General features: G+C 41.8%; 1 protein-coding gene and 1 long non-coding RNA gene across 5 annotated transcripts in view; one reads left to right on the forward strand and one right to left on the reverse strand.

Annotated features, from left to right (window-relative positions):
* NCOA7 (nuclear receptor coactivator 7) overlaps positions 1 to 16,069 on the forward strand; it is a 157,347-nt gene that overhangs the window by 38,024 nt on the left and 103,254 nt on the right. Inside the window, exon 1 of one of the 4 annotated variants that reach the window (XM_035710116.2) lies at positions 11,137 to 11,155. The exons of the other annotated variants lie outside the window; for them this stretch is intronic. The gene's annotated coding sequence lies outside the window, so the exon portion shown is untranslated. Of the gene's footprint in view, positions 1 to 11,136; positions 11,156 to 16,069 lie in introns of those variants that run through there. 4 annotated transcript variants of the gene reach the window in all.
* LOC112644531 (uncharacterized) lies at positions 1,506 to 2,990 on the reverse strand. The gene is made up of 3 exons (XR_003126458.3): positions 2,875 to 2,990; positions 2,541 to 2,728; positions 1,506 to 1,927 (listed from the first exon to the last, which is right to left on the reverse strand). It is a non-coding gene; the product is annotated as an uncharacterized LOC112644531 (long non-coding RNA).

Consider the following 16,069-nt stretch of genomic DNA (forward strand, 5'->3'; position numbering starts at 1 on the left):
GTCGGTCATCCAGTTTGAATTAATTTTTATATGAGATGTGAGTTTCGGTCAACATGGGTTTTTTTTTTCTTGCTCACGGATGCCCTGTATAGCGATTTTGAAAGCTATGTACCTGCTTCCTCAGCTTAAATCCACCCTGAGTTCAGCAGTAAGGGTACCTGGTGGTTCACAGGCTGCTCAGAGTTCACCACCTCTGGTTCCTAAGATGTAGAGTAAGGGGAGCCCCTTCACTCGAGGATGCAAGGTGAAACTGTTCTGGATGAATGGTACCATTTGTTTCAGCTCAGAAATGTAAATTTTGGGACGCCTGGGTGGCTCAGGGGTTGAGCATCTGCCTTCGGCTCAGGTCGTGACTCCAGGGTCCTAGGATCGAGTCCCACATCGGGCTCCCTGCATGGAGCCTGCTTCTCCCTCTGGCTGTGTCTCTGCTTCTCTCTCTGTGTCTCTCATGAATAAATAAATAAAATCTTTTTTAAAAATACAAAGTGTAATTGTTACACTGGCTTTGACCTCTTGTGACAAGTATTCTAACAATGAAAAGGAAAGCATAGCCAAAAATTAAGTATGACCTTAGGAGCATAAGGATAACAGGCCAAGAACAAAAATCAGTGATGCTATTCTAACAGCATGCTAACGTGATTAGTTACTAGGAAGTGTGTGTGTGTGTGAGAGAGAGAGAGAGAGAGAGAGAGAGAGAGAGAGAGAACAAATCTTAGCTATGACAATGCATTGGCGGCCTAAAAGGCAAACCAGAAAACCCTCCATCATCAGAAAAGAGGCAACCGAAGTCAATGCTCTTTTCAAATGCTTTCTGGCTAAACTGTGGAGTCACCATAACATGGAGTTACCAACAGGACCTAGCTGAAAGTCAGTTTCTGACAACACAGGGCTGATTTCTCCGGAGCCGTGTGCATCAAGGCAGTCCCAGCAAGATTTCCACAGCAGAGTGTAAAGTCAGGCCAAGGGGAAGGCTGAACTGACGCCATCACACCACCTTATGTAAATCTCTGCTAGAGTGCAGAGGAGATCAAAAGGAAGATTTGTCCTTGTTTCTACCTGTTACCAGAATATGTATCTGAAACCCTAAAAATTGCTTTTAAACTCTGCTCCCCCTCTCTCCAGCCCTTTATCCTTCCATGAAATTAAATAGCCTCCGTTTTCTCGTAAACGCTGTGGTTTCGTAAACGCTGTATGTTTCTATGTGTTCAGTAAAAACTCCTTTTCTACCTCCTTTGTTGGTGTCCTTCTCCCTCTCTCTGATTTTAACGCCAAAGTCGAAAGACCCTGTTTCACCAGTTTTGGATTGAAATCAGTGTCTTGAGGATCCCCTCCCATACTTCCTTTCTTATACTTTATCTTGAAATATGCCGGTGTGACTCTAAATGCAAGGGTGAATTAGTGTTACTTCTAGATAGATTTATTCTGGATAAGTGCTAAGGAGTTTTCAGGATCTCCTGGCCCTGGCCCACCTGGTTTTCGGGATCTCCTGGCCCTGGCCTACCTGGTTTTCGGGATCTCCTGGCCCGGGCCCACCTGGTTTTCAGGATCTTGGGTGTTGTTTCATACCAGTCATCTATTCCAGATTGAATGATTCTCAACACCTTTTCCCCATGGTTTTGCAAAGAATCTGTGAATTCGTCTATACAAAGTTAGTATATTATATATGAGGATTAATCCTTTGGTACTTGACAGGTCTTGAACCAAATGGAAACCTGAATTATTAAAGCCAGTCATATTCCTTGTGTTATCCTCTGGGGTGATCATTATCCATTACGACCCTTGCTCCCCCTTCCTTCCCCATATAGTTAGAATGCAGGTTTCTCTTCAGTAGTGCCACACAGAGTTCTCCCACACTTTGTTTGACATCATTTGGCTTTTGCAGAATTTAGAAGCCATCTAGTGATCTTAGGGTAGGTCACTCTGGGCTCTTCGTGCGTTCGAACATTAAAAAACAAAAACAAAAACATAGCTTTCAGGATTGGGGGTTAAGGTAGGATATTAAAAATACATTTTCAGTTACTCTAAAGTAGTATTTTGTAGGAGATTTACTTTTCCCCTCTGATAAGGTCTGACAGGGTCTGTAAATAGACACTGAGGGGTAGAGACTCATCAGTAGATTCTGTTTTGTTCACATAAGTCCCTCTTCCCAGGACTTGCTGGCGTCTTCCCACTCCTTCCTGGTTATCAGAGCTGCTGCTGCTGCCACTTGCTCTCCTCTTACCCACCCGCTTCAGAGCCAGTAGCATGCAGCCTGGAGGGGGTGATGCTCTTCTTCCTGCCTCACCCTCCCACCCCAGACTCTGCAGGTTAGCTCGGTCCCCACTTCTCTGAAAACCCCCACTTCCCCTCTTAGCTCCGATCCCCACTCCTCTGACAACCCCCACTTCCATCCCCAGCCTCTACCCTGGCAATTCTTCGTCCTTGAACCTCTGACCCATCAGCAGAACACCTTGTGTTTGGAAACCTATAACCTTGGCCAAGTGTTCTCAATTTCACCCCACATTTCTTGCTGTTGTTAAGTACGGCAAATAATAACCTACTAGCAAAATGGCTTTGAAGAAGGGAGCTTCCCAGCCTGAACCAAGGTGATGAGGTCCAAATGGGACACAGCGACGCGGACCAGAGTTGAAGCAGGTCTGCTTCCTTATCCACACTGATTGGGGTTTGGCTGCTTCTTCAGCCCACTCCAGGCGGCTCTGGAGTCTGGTATTTGAACCCACCGGATAGCCTTTTAAGGAAATATTCCTAGTCGATTGTGTGGCTCTCTCATTCAAACAAAACCAAACCAAGATGCTGTGAAAATTGAGGTAATATATGCAGAATGCTTGGCACTGTGAGTGCTCAGTCACCTCTGACCTTAGCTCTTTTGCTTACCTGTACTTTCATCTTCACCTAAAAGTCTTTATCTTGATATCCCACTCCCATCCCATGAGCTACTCCTGTGGTTCAAATCAGGGAGGCAGGAGTAAGCACAGCAGTCCAGAGTACAAGCACAGTTCCCAAAGGAACAATGTTGTTATGAGCTCAGCTAAGTTCTGGAACTGCCTAAAGTGGAATTACATCATCCCATGGGCTTTGAGAATTCTGAGGCACCCTTTTATTTCAGAGTTGGAGCCCAAGCCCACAAGGTGAAATTCTCAGTGACCCGCCAGCCCCGTGCCAGGCCCCTTTATGTATATTAACTGAGGATTAGAGGCTCACCCTTGGGGTTTGACACCTTCTCACGTGTTGAGTGAGCATGACAGAGACACCGACCCCTCTGCCCTTTGAGTGGCCTGGTGGGACCACGTAGGCTGGTCCCCTATAGCCATGAGTGGCATGTGCAGTGTGAGGATTATCCTCTTCTGTGCAGACTTTCCTGGGAAAAAGGATGGGAGCACTGGCCTAAATGACCTTCAGACCAAGCATCTGACCTATAAACATTTTCATACCCAAATACATTTTGTTATGGAAATTGAGACTCAGAGGAGTTGGATAAACTTTAGTGAGATTTGGCAGCAGGCAGGTGAGGCAGGATTTGAGCCCAGGTCCGTCCTGCTGCCACAGCTTATGCTCTGCAGTGCTGCCCATGGCAGTGGGGCCGCTCGGCGGCAGAAGGGGGCCTGTAGAACACGGGTTAATTCACATCACTGTGATTGATGTGAGAAGTGCATCCTGCATTCTAAGTGACCTTTTAAAAAACAAACTTGTTTATAGCTTGAGGACATCTCATACTACGTCTCGTCAAGTTTAATGTCAGAGTATCGACCAACTTAGGCAGTAGGAAACCTGCAGTCTGGTTAGCCTATCCGTGCAAGTCAGGGCTTCACAGGGTTGCAGAGATCCATGTTACTCGCTGGGATTGCCTCTTATCGAAGAAGAGTAGTTGCCTATAAATAGAAATGGATGCAGAAATACAGAAAACCCCAGAATGCCCTTTTGGGCGAGTATAGAGTCTAGGATCTAGTGGCAGGTGTCAACTGGGTGGGTCTGGCCGGTTGGTCCGCAGCATTGCTGAGGATACAGGGAGGACTCTGCCTCTCCAGCCCCACAGAGGCTGCCTTTGGACCCTAAGAGAGAGTTGCTGCTTTGTGGTAGGCCTGTGCTCAGAAGGAATATGCCACATGGGTGGGGTGGTGTGATGTGAACTCTCGCCCTTCCTTTAATTAACAGTCTGTAGATTGTTTTTTCCTGCGGGCCAAGGACCATTAGAGAAGAACCTTAGCATGTCTAAGATTTGAGGAAAAACTGTAATGTTACCGGCGGTTGGATTCAAATATTCAGTCATAATGTAGGTTTTAATTGAGCTGATACATGAAAAGCAACTAGAACTGTTTTAAGTGCTGGGTAAATGTTCACTCCATAGTCTCTTAATATTTGGTTAATATTTTATGCTCTCAGGTTCACTATGTCTAGAGATTCTAATAAAAGGTAATGATAATAGCATTTGTTGGCACTTTACAAAGTGCCTTCGCATACATTCTCTCCCTTTATCTTCACAGTGATCATGCGAGGAGATCTAAATGCAGATGACACATCTGTAGTTCGGAGGTTAAATAACTTGCCTCCAGTCACTTAGCCTTTAAATGGACGAGCTGAGCCCCGAAACCCAGTCTCCTTTGTCTGTATCTCTGATTGCTTTTCTTCATTCCATATTATCTCTGTTTAAATTGCATTAAGCACTAATTTTTACTCTTGAGAAGGGGATTAGAACATGTTATTGGCCTCATTATGTGGTAAGTAGGAAAAATTGTACATGGGTTTGGAAAGGACGCCGTGTGAGTTGGTTTTACTGGAGAGCGTATTTGATTTCAAATTCTAAGAACCGTCCTGGAAGACTGTGATTGCCATGAGTGCCTGCAGTGCTCCATAGCACTGCCCAGGGACACTTCTGTGTGTGATCTTCATAGCTCTGGTTCATGTGTTTGCAGTCACTCCCCCCCACCCCCCACCCCCAGATGGGCCGTCTGGAGCCGTGGGACTCTGCATAGGTCACTGCTCCTTCCATGTGCCTTGTTAAACAAAATAGTGGTTGGCATGTAGCAAGTGTTAAATATTTTTTGACCAACTGGAAGACAGTATACAAAGCAGCTTCTTTAATGTAGGATCTAAATGGTTTCTGAGCCTTGATTTTTTCTTTTTTCTTTAATTAATTTATTTGTTTGAGAGAGAGCAAGAGTGTGTGAGAGAGCATGAGCAGAAGAGAGAAAGAGAAGCAGGCTCCCCACTGAGCAGGGAACCCGAACTGGGGCTCGATCCCAGGACCCCAGCATCATGACCTGAGCCAAAGGCAGACGCTTAACCCGCTGAGCAACCAGGCGCCCCAGGTCTTAATTTTTATCACCACAAATTTTTAGTATTCAGCAATTTTATTGTTCTTAAAAAAGACTGAGAATATTTTAAAACCCATTTCCTATAGGAAAGCTGCTTGTGCCTTATTTGGAAATATTACCAATTGCCAATTAAACTCCTAAATGAGCTGTAATGTTCTTTAAGGCTTATGCTTTGTATTTTTTTGATTGAGTTCAGATCAAGCAGAGTTTAAGAGAACACTTACATATTGCCTGTCATTCATTAATGGGGAAAATATCCATGGTCAAGTTGGAGCTGCTCATGTTTTTAGGAAATCATTGACTTTTCTCTACAGATTTTTAAAAAGTCTTATAAACATTTAGACATTAACAGAGAAGCTCATGCTTTTTGCTTTGTTTTTAAGGAACAGGCAAAATGACTTGATTTAATTCCGTGTAGTGTACGGCTTTTCAGTCTATAGGTTACAGCCCACTGGGGCGTCGTGAAATCAATTTAGTGGATAAGAACCAGCACTTTTTCTAATGGAATGGAACAGAATAGATTAGTCTGGACTAAAGCTAGACTGAATGGAAAATACCAGAATATGTTGTAGGTAGTCAGAATAAACAGTATTTCATGAAAATTTTGTTTTAAATGTATACAAGCATGTATGTCTTGAATCACAGTTTAAAATTATTTTTTCCTGGGGGCCATGATCAAAAGAACTCATTGTTCTAGAGGAGTCTTTGGTGGTTGGTATACTGGGAGTGAGGCTGTTTTTCCTCCTGGAACAAAAAATTTCTTTGAAAATTGTTGATCTAATACATGTTAACCAACTGTTCAAAGACAGCTGTACGTGAAGTACCTGTTATATAAATATATTTTCCCCCAGTGCAGTGTAATGGCTCCCTATAAAACCAATCTCGAGGATCACTGACAAGCGTGGGTCTTTCTTCTTGAAATCTCAGGCTGTTCTGGATTGTCCTAGATCTTGGAGTGAGACCTGATGGAGTTGTAACCTAACGAAACTACCAAAGTGGGGAACCATTTTGATGGTGAAGCTTGGGGAACTTTTTTTTGTTTGTGGGCCCCCCATAAGTTTCTCCTCTGGAGAACTACTTATTAGCTGCAGGGACCTGTGTATAGTTTTCTCCAAAATGGGGACAATAACAGTACCTACCTTAAGATATTGTTGGAAGATTGAGTGAATTAAAATATGTATGTAAAATCTTTAAAGTAAGTACCAATGAAAGATAAGCACTAATGGATTTTAATATAAAAGCATGCTGCCTAAATGAGGAATACTGGAACAATTGGGAAAAAAGAAGAATAAATACAGAGGCATACATTTGGTGCAAATTTTCAGGGAGTTGATATATCCCTTGAAACGTGTCCGTAAACATGCTGTCGTCCCAGCCTTCAGGGAAAGACCCGAGACTCTAGACGCAGGTAAGATCCGAAGCCCTCAAAAAGTAAATGATTTAAGCTGTCTTCCTCCTTTTTTAATGTTGTTGCTGACAGTTGAGGAAGACTTCAACTGAACTGACTTCTGAACTTGTCTGAAACTTGGCATTGTTGCAGCCAGAGACACTTCGGCACATGCCCTCGAAGACTTTCATTATTGCTGGTACAGCGACTCTGCAGTGTGAGAAATTGAGTCCTGAACCAGGATAATGCTTTGTGCTCACAGCTCAGGAGCTTCCTTGCTCAGGCCTGGACTCCAGTTGTTGGTGATTTCAGTAGAAAATATTTTCTTTTCCCCCAAAACTTGTATCTGAAAATTCCATCAGTCGTCACCCCTTCTGCCCTCATAAGTCAAACACTAATTGCCTGTCTTCCCACACATCTTCCCGGATTAGTCTTCCTGAGACAAAGTTCAGGTATGTCACTTCTGCATCCCGGAGTCTTCTCTCAAATTTGAGGTTCTGCACAATAGGAATATCATTCCTACCTTTCTGTCTTTATAGCCTATTTGGATTTTTCTGTCCCCGTCTGACACTTTATTTGTATGATGAGCTTTGCTGCCGCTGTCCTCTCTGTGTCTACAGCGATGGCAAACCCATTGGTAACTGTGATTCCATCTCCTTGACACCTTTCCTATTTCATTTCAATCTTAACTTCCCACCCCTAACCACATACACACCTACACAAACACTAGACGTGCCCTCCTCTGCTCTCCTACTCAGAGCACATTGCTACGGCCTCCTCATGCCTTCCCTTCCCTTGGGGCCCTTTGGATGTACCCATAACATTCTCACCTTCTCTGCCTTATTTTTTGTTATGTATTGTTGGTTCTTTCTCATTTTTCTATTTCTCACAAGGGCTGACTTTATGCCCTGCATCTAACGGTCATTCAGGGTGAATGATAACATCTGTTGAACATTTGCTGTGTAACAGAGACACATTTGTGTCCTCATGTAATCTCCTAATTACACCATGAAGTAGGTCCTGCTATCATCCCAATTAAGATAAAGATGCTGAACTTTATTATAGATGTTGTGGATTTGCCCAAGGTCACATGACTACAGAGTGGCAGATCCAGGACTCAACCTGGGTGTCCCAGACCTCATAGCCGTGTCTCTAGTCAGTATGCCATATTCTTTATTCAACTATGTTGAATTGAATTTTATAGAAATTGATTGGTTATCCAGGCAGGGATCATTGAGACTCAATGATCTAAATGATAAAATGTATCAAAGTACTAAACTGGTATTTTCTGATTGTCAATACCAAATTGTTCTTGGGAAATTTGGAGCAAAGTAGGAATCTCTGGTGCTTCAAGGAAACTTTGAAAGTCTCCACATACCAGCAAAAGTGTCACCAATCTCCTGACCTTTGTCTGTATTTTTAGGGATGTGGCAAGAAGTGCCCTATTATTTCCTCTCTAGATTCACAGTTGGAGGCCCAAACATCTGATATTCTCCTTGCTTGGGCACTTTTATTTTGTAAAGATGCTTGGTGCTTGAGCCATTGGTCATGTGTTCATGAGTTTTTACTTCCTTTTTCCTTCATTCACCATTTCAAATACAGTTTGCATAAGCAAAATGGTTAACATCCCTTTTTTTTTTTTTTCTGTATTCATTTTGTGGAGTATTATGCCAACGAATGTGCACCAGCCCTGCCTACTTTTTCCAGCTTTTTGCTTCTCACACATAAATGAAATTGGAAGTGAAAAGGATAATGGGCCAAGTTTAAGGAGACCAAGTAAGACACGTAGTAGTTTACAGTGTGATTCAGCACCAAATAAGGCAGGTGCTGAATTCATAGAGCATGAATCCAGGTGTCCTGGGGATGAGAAGGGAAGAGGAGTTAGTTGGACCAGGGAAACCGTGGGTCTCCTGCCAAAGCAAGACAGGAGTTAGCTTCTGCTGAGGCAGAAAGTGGTGGAGAGCAAAAAGGAGGCCTTTTCTCAATAGTTCTATACTACTACTGTGTACCTGATTTCACTTGAAGAAGAGTCAAAGATGACTGGAAGGTGGGGCTACCCTGCACTAGAGTGAGAAATGTCACTCGATGATTGTAAGATGAAATTGTTTAGGTGTGACCATAGCATATGAAATAGATATAGAAGAACCATAGAATAAGAATATGGATTACATTAAAATTTTAAAGTGGTATTTATTAGTGTATTTATGGAATACTTGACAGACTAGATGATCAGAATATGATCATGTGAACTTAGGAAGCAGTTAAATTAGAGGCCAGTTATTCATGCTTTAAATATTTTATTCTATTTTTTTTTAATTTTATTTATTTATCTGACAGCACAAGCAGGGGGAGAGGCCCTGCTGAGCAAGGAGTCCCTAGGACTCCATCCCAGGACCCTGAGATCATGACCCGAGCCAAAGGCAGACGCTTAACTAACTGGACCACCCGGGTGCCCCTAAATATTATTTTCTATACTAAACCCCTCCCAAAACCAAATTATATTTCTGAATCACTCTCCAACATTTAAAACATAGTTTACACATACATTTTTAAGATCACATCTGTTGTACAAAGCAGAATAGATGCAAAGTTGATTGATTCTGATTTTGAATTAGGTGGCATGATTTAAATCAAATTACTGTCAAGGATGGTTTGAGCCAGGTCGTTAATCATTTTATTCATTTGTCCTGTGTCTGTGAGACTATGTTATTGTTGATTATGACAACCACGGTGCATGTTCTTCACAATTTAGAGCTAGAAGAGGTTTTGGTTTAGAAATTATATAATACATAATTTAAAGCAGATGAATTTTGATATTTCAGATTAATTTTGTTAGCACAGCAGAAAGCTGAATGGTAATTTGGTTATTTCATTTTCAGAAGGTAATTGAAGCAGATGCTGGTGAGGTCACAGGGGACTGAGTCATATCCATTTCAATGGCTCCATTTTTTTGTTAAAGTCTAAGTGGGGGTGTTTCCTTTTGCTAAATCAACTACTTTTACTAGATAGTGAGAGAAATTTAATTTTTTTTAACCATAGCCCTGAGCATATATAATTAGGATTTCAGGTTATTTTTCTTTTACAAGAGTAAATGGATTTTTCGGTGTAAAAGCATATAACAGTTTATCTTTTATAAGAATATATGGATTTTTTAAAACATGAAAAGCAGTTAAAAATAAATATCTAATCTTTAAGTGCAATATGTATGTTCATTAACAGGTCAATGAAAACTTAAAATTGTAAAATTAATTGAGTTATAAACCTAATATAAATAATCTTGACTTTCTTCCTGTTAATTTCTAATGCACAAGAAAACCTTTTTCTAAGTTTGAATAAATGACTGTATTGGTTTTTATATTATCTGATTCAAGTAGATACTTAAAGACATCTCTCAGGTCTTTGACTTACTCAAATGTAAGATTTTAATAGAGTCATATAATGTTTATCCTTGGATTTGAAATAGATTCTTGTGTTAGGGGGAGAAGCTTGTACATTGCTTCTATCTTAGAAAGACCTTACGTGTCTGCTGTATCTGTTAAGCCCAGAGGGTAGAATGGTGACCACCACAAACGTGGGTCTTAGTCTTACAGAGACTATTTTTCACAAGGACATTCAATAAGGAAATACAAATGCATGTGTCATTAGAAATGGCAGGGTTTGCTATGAGGGGAAATAACAGGATGTTATGAAAGAATTGTAAGGGCAGTATCTGCTTTAGATAGGAGTGATACCCAAGGAAGACCTCTGGAGAATAATATTTAAGCAGATCAGGGTATGGGCAGGATGTGCCATATGATCTGCGTGTTTAGGAGAGGGACTGGGGAGAAAGGAAAGGAGGGGTCTGGTCTAAGTAGAGGAAACACTTAGATTCAAAGACCTTAAGTGGGGCGAAGGCATAGCAGATTCCTGGGTCTTCAGGAAGGCCAGTGGGGCTGGACCAGAGTGCTTTAGGGAGGAGGGCAGCACAGAAGGGTGGAGAAGTGGGCTGGGGAAGGTCACGTGGGCATTTGTTGGCCATGTTTGGGAATTTGGATTAAGCAACTAGAGGAATGGAGGTGCCATGAAATGGGGAGACTAGAAAAATAACAGTTTTGAGCGGGAACCTCAAGAATTTAAGCTTGGACGTGTTAATTTTGAGATGCCTGGGCGACATCCCAGTAGAACCACTAAATGTACAGTTGGGTGTATGTGCCTGGAGTGAAAACAGTGTGGTCTGGGCTGAGAGAGAAGTTGAGGACTTGTTGGCTCCAGCCATCAGGGGAATGGATGAGATCATATAGGGAGAGAATGTAACGTGAAAAGAGAACAGAACTTAGGAATGGGGAACAGAATTGAGTAACTCCAGCATTTAGTGGTCTGGCAGGGTGAAATCCAGAAGCGATGGAATCACCGCCGCTGAGAGAAAAGAGCAGGCATTTTAAGAAAGAACGACCAGAGGATTTGGAAGCAGTGAGAGGTAAATTAAGATGAGGACTGAACAGTAGCCAGTAGGTTTGGCCACTTGGAGACCACTGTTGATTGAATAAAAGCCATTTCAGTGCCATCGTGGGAGGAGCCAGTGTAATACAGATGGGAAGTAAGGGAACAGACACAGCTTCTAGGTAATTCTTCTGGGAACTTGGCTGGGAAAGGAAGCCAAAAATTAGGGCCATGGCAGGAGGGAGATGGTGAAGGTCAAGGAAGAGTAAGTTTATAAAGATGGAGAAGGAAGAGAAATAAAGAATGGTTGTTGGTTAACGGAGGACGGGGTCCCCCGGAGAGGCCAGCTTGATGACTGACCTTATATAAAGTTATGGGAACATTCACAAAGCAATAAAGCAGGAGATGAGCCACTTCAGGTTGCCTATACCCTGTCCAGCCGGGGCCTATAATACGCTGCCAAGTTTTACTTGTATATATTGGCGGTTCTCCCCTCTTTTTTGCAGATTGCTCACTGTGTACTAGGAGGCTTACAAAATCAATCTTATTAATCCCTAGAATAAATCCACAAGGTAGATGGTGGTAGTTTCCTCATTTCAATGGGCAAGAGAGCAAGCTTGGCCTGGTTCAGTAACTCCCCAGGTTATATAGCTAGTGCACACTGCATCAGGGTTTCTTCCTGCTGTGCTCAGCTCTTGGGCCCTGATTAGCTACTGCTTCCCTACTGCCTTCCAAAGGTAGTGTAAAAATAGGCAGAATAAATCTATTCTGTCTTAGAAATTTTTAATCGTAATCTGTTCACTTAGAACTTTATAGAAATTTTGTCATAAAAATTTTTTTAAGCAGCTAGTAATGTGTCCTCTTTGTATTATATGACCAGACGTAGCTGGAGAATTCCTAAATGTTTGACTTTTCCCTTACTGATAGGAATTTTAAAAATAAACCCTTAAGTGACCAGATTAAAATATTGGTGTTTGAACATAACTTTTCTATTATAGATGAGCCTTAGTCGTTCATGTGTATTTTAAATGAAGCATGTGCGTCTTGATGCTGCGGCCAGTGACATCTAGATGTGCAGGAACTTGGTGTATGTTCCTGTGTTTGACGAGAACCGCTCCTGCTCCGTAGGAGCCTGCTGTGGTATCCTCTTGTGTGTACAGAAAGCAAGCCATTAGCAATCTTCCTGCATTTTCTTTTCCTTTTTTTTTTTTTTTTAAGATTTTATTTATTTATTCATGAGAGAGAGAGGCAGAGACCCAGGCAGAGAGAGAAGCAGGCTCCATGCAGGGAGCCCGATGTGGGACTCGATCCCGGGACTCCAGGATGCCGCCCAGGGATCCCCTCTTCCTGCATTTTCAAGTAGACATTGTGTGCACTGGGATGATTATGTCTGCACAGCTCTGATAACAGCTGTTAAATTTCTTTTCCTGCAATCAGAATTCTAACGACTGTCTCCAAGACTTTTTTTTTTTTTTTTTTAAGTGCACGGTCTCACAGTGACTTCATTTTATAGGCACAGCATATGAGGAACTCCAGCCCCTCTCGCGCAGTAGGTATGGGATGTAGAGGCACCAGGTAATAAAGTATTTTGTTAATGCTCTGGGAGCCTGGAAGGAGTGGTTGAGAAATTAGAAGGAAAAGATAGCGTTTTCTTTAGTAAGCATCAGACTCGTGTTAGCTTGACGTCTCATTTTTCTTTTTCCACTCAGTCTTCTTGATACAGGCACCGTGTCTAAGTTCAGAAGCATGAAATCTTTTAGGGGAGGGGCTGAGGTCATTGGGGCCACCATGCCACAGACAAAGTCTCTGCTGCATCTGACAAATAGGCCTTTTTGTTTTTCTTTTTCTTTTTTTTTTTTAAAAGAGTTTATTTATTTATTTATGAGAGACATAGAGAGGGGCAGAGACACAGGCAGAGGGAGGAGAAGCAGGCTCCATGCAAGGAGCCCGACGTGGGACTTGATCCCAGGATTTGGGATCAGGCCCTGAGCCAAAGACAGATGCTCAACCACTGAGCCACCCAGGCATCCCGAATAGGCCTTTTTCAACCTGCATTTGAACTTTCCAATTTGAACGTTGGAGTGTTTCAGACCACTCCCCCTCTGCCCCCGCCCCCCCCAAGCTACTTATTTCTTACTTGAAAAGCTCATGTCAGTAGAAACTTGTTTTTAAATTTTTAGTTAAAATTTATTTTTTCAGCTTATCCTACTTACTCTTAGTCACTAAAAATCCACATGAAATCCCACTTTCATATATTATCATTGTATATGTTTGAAGGTAACATCATGTTTTTTTCTGAACCTTCTCTTTTCCATGATAAATACCCTAAGTTTCTAAATCTCTCCATCTAAGACAGTTTTCAGATTCTTCACTACCTCAGTATGGTCTGAATACTGCGTTTATAAGAATATTATGTGTTATCCTTTTATTTTCATTAATACAGCATTATATTTTATTAGTTTGTTGATAACAATTATACAGAGGGGAAGATAATGTGTTTCCTTATGAATTGGAGTTTTGTTTGTTTTCTATCCTTTATTCTAATTTCTCAGGCATATTGAAACCTATTTTTTTTTTTTTTACATCAAAAACATCTGCTGTCCTTCCTCACTTGGGTCAGATTTATAACCTGAACAGCATGCTTTCTATGTCCTTACCCAAGTAATTGATAAAAATGCTGAATGGGAGAACTGTATGCATTATGACACATTAGTACCATCAGTGAATTAAATAATTATCTTTTAGTCTTGCAACGTGCTATAAACCAACTTGCTCTGAGTTAACTAAATTCTCTAGCCCAGCTATTTCCATCTTACTTTTTTAAAAAATGTTTTATTTATTTATTCATGAGAGACACAGAGAGAGAGAGAGGCAGAGACATAGGCAGAGGGAGAAGCAGGCTCCATGCAAGGAGCCTGATACGGGATTCTATCCAGGACCTGGGGGTCGGGGGTCATGCCCTGGGCCAAAGGCAGATGCTCAACCATTGAGCCATGCGGGTGCTCTTCCATCTTACTTTTAAGAAGGTAGCATCAGACATTTTCAAGGGCCTCAGTGAAATCTTGATATAGTGTCCCTTGCGACATGCTCATTGAAATGCCCAATCTAGCAGTACTAATAAAAAAGAGAATTATGTTTGTTCGTTTTCCCTCATTTTCATATGAATCCATGGTGGTTCCTAGCAGTCAGTAATTTCTTTTCAAGTAATCACAGATGATTGGTCTAGTATCTGTCAGTTTATTTTTCAGGGAGTCATTATCAGGCTGCTCAGTACATTGTTTCTAGAATCTGATTTTTTCTTCTTTTGAAAACCAGAATTTTTTTTTCCTAATTCCTGTTTTTCTCCATGCTATTTCAGAGATTACTGGTAATGGTTCCACAACTCAGGGAGTTGTTTCTTTCAGGGCTAAAGACTTCGTCCTGGATTTCATTTTCTTAGCCGTGATGCTTCATCCTTTTTAGTCTGTCACTTAGTCTCTTTGGTAGAGCTGCCACGTTAGAGTGGACCAGATCTGCTTTCTCATTCTTATGAGTTAACTTCGCCCAGTGTGCTGTGGGCTGTGGCCCTACTGCTGCTTGCAGGCTCATTCTCTGAACATCCTGAAAATTTCCTTTGCATTGATTTACAACCATCTGCTCATCCTGAGCCTCAGATTTCCATTGTTATTTTTTTGTTTTTTAAGATTTTATTTATTTGAGAGACAGAAAACGAGCGGTGGGGAGGGGCAGAGAGGGAGAGAGAGAGAGAAGCAAACTCCCCACTGTGCAGGAAGACCGATGCAGGGCTCAATCCCAGTACCCTGAGATCGTGACTTGAACCAAAGGCAGATGCTTAACCGACTGAGCCACTTAGATGCCCCTCCATTGTTGCTCTTCTAGGTTTCTGTTAAGCTTGTTGCTTTTGTTTGAGCCTCATTTTGCTCCTCTCTGCCATTGTTTGTATATGCCTATTGAAAACTTGAGTTCATCAGGACACATTTGTTTCTTGAGATCCTTTCTGCTTTACTTCCTCAACAGGCTCAACAAAAGGGGTGCAGGGGAGAAGGACATACAAACTTCCAGGTATGGACTGGATAAGTCATGAGAATAAAAGGCACGGCATGGGGAGTGTAGTCAATGATACTGTTAGAGCGTCGTATGATGATAGATGGTAGTAGCTACACTTGTGGTGTACACAGCATGACATATGGAGAAGCTGAGTTCCTGTGCTGTACCCCTGAAACTGGCGTAGCACTGTGTGTTAACTCTATGCAAATTAAAAAAAAAAACAAAACAACATTTGTAGGAATGTACAGTCTGGTGTAATAACAGGATGCTTATAAAAGAAGCAACAATGGGATAAGTACCGGATAAGGGGACTGCCAAGTGCTTAAGAGTATGGGGCAGGGGAAGTGACTGTCCAGAAGAGCCTGGGCATCATCATAAAAGATTTGGTGATATTGTGCAGTCTTCAGATGTCATGAAGAGAGCATGAAAGAGAGAAGTTTCATATGGAGGGAAGACTGTGTTTGTTTGCAGAGAGGCATGAAAATACGTGGGATTTACATGTGATGGGAACACTTTGAGAGAAATGTTCTTTGAGAGAAGCCAATCGTTTGGGGCACGTCTTTCTCACCATCTGCTGTATACTCCCTTGTCTTCCCTTTGACTTACAGTCATCATCTTCAACTGGAAAGTAAGGGGCAAACATTGTTGAAGACCCAAATCTATAAAATTCCTTCCTAGAACTTCAGTCACTAGAGAGTCATTTCATGTTTCTTGAAATGTTGGGGATCCATCCCTTGACTATGTGTCTGAACCAGTTACTCTTTCTTGACTGATGGTTTTGATCATTCTTAGGCTCTTCTCTGCCACTTTGTTAATTAGCATGCTAAGTCTAATTCTATCAGGGCAAATTTGGGTTGCTTTTATTGCTCTTGTCAAGAAGCCACCAATACCTTCCTCTTTACTT

The sequence above is a fragment of the Canis lupus genome, chromosome 1 (assembly GCF_003254725.2).
Source record: "Canis lupus dingo isolate Sandy chromosome 1, ASM325472v2, whole genome shotgun sequence".
NCBI lineage: Eukaryota > Metazoa > Chordata > Mammalia > Carnivora > Canidae > Canis > Canis lupus.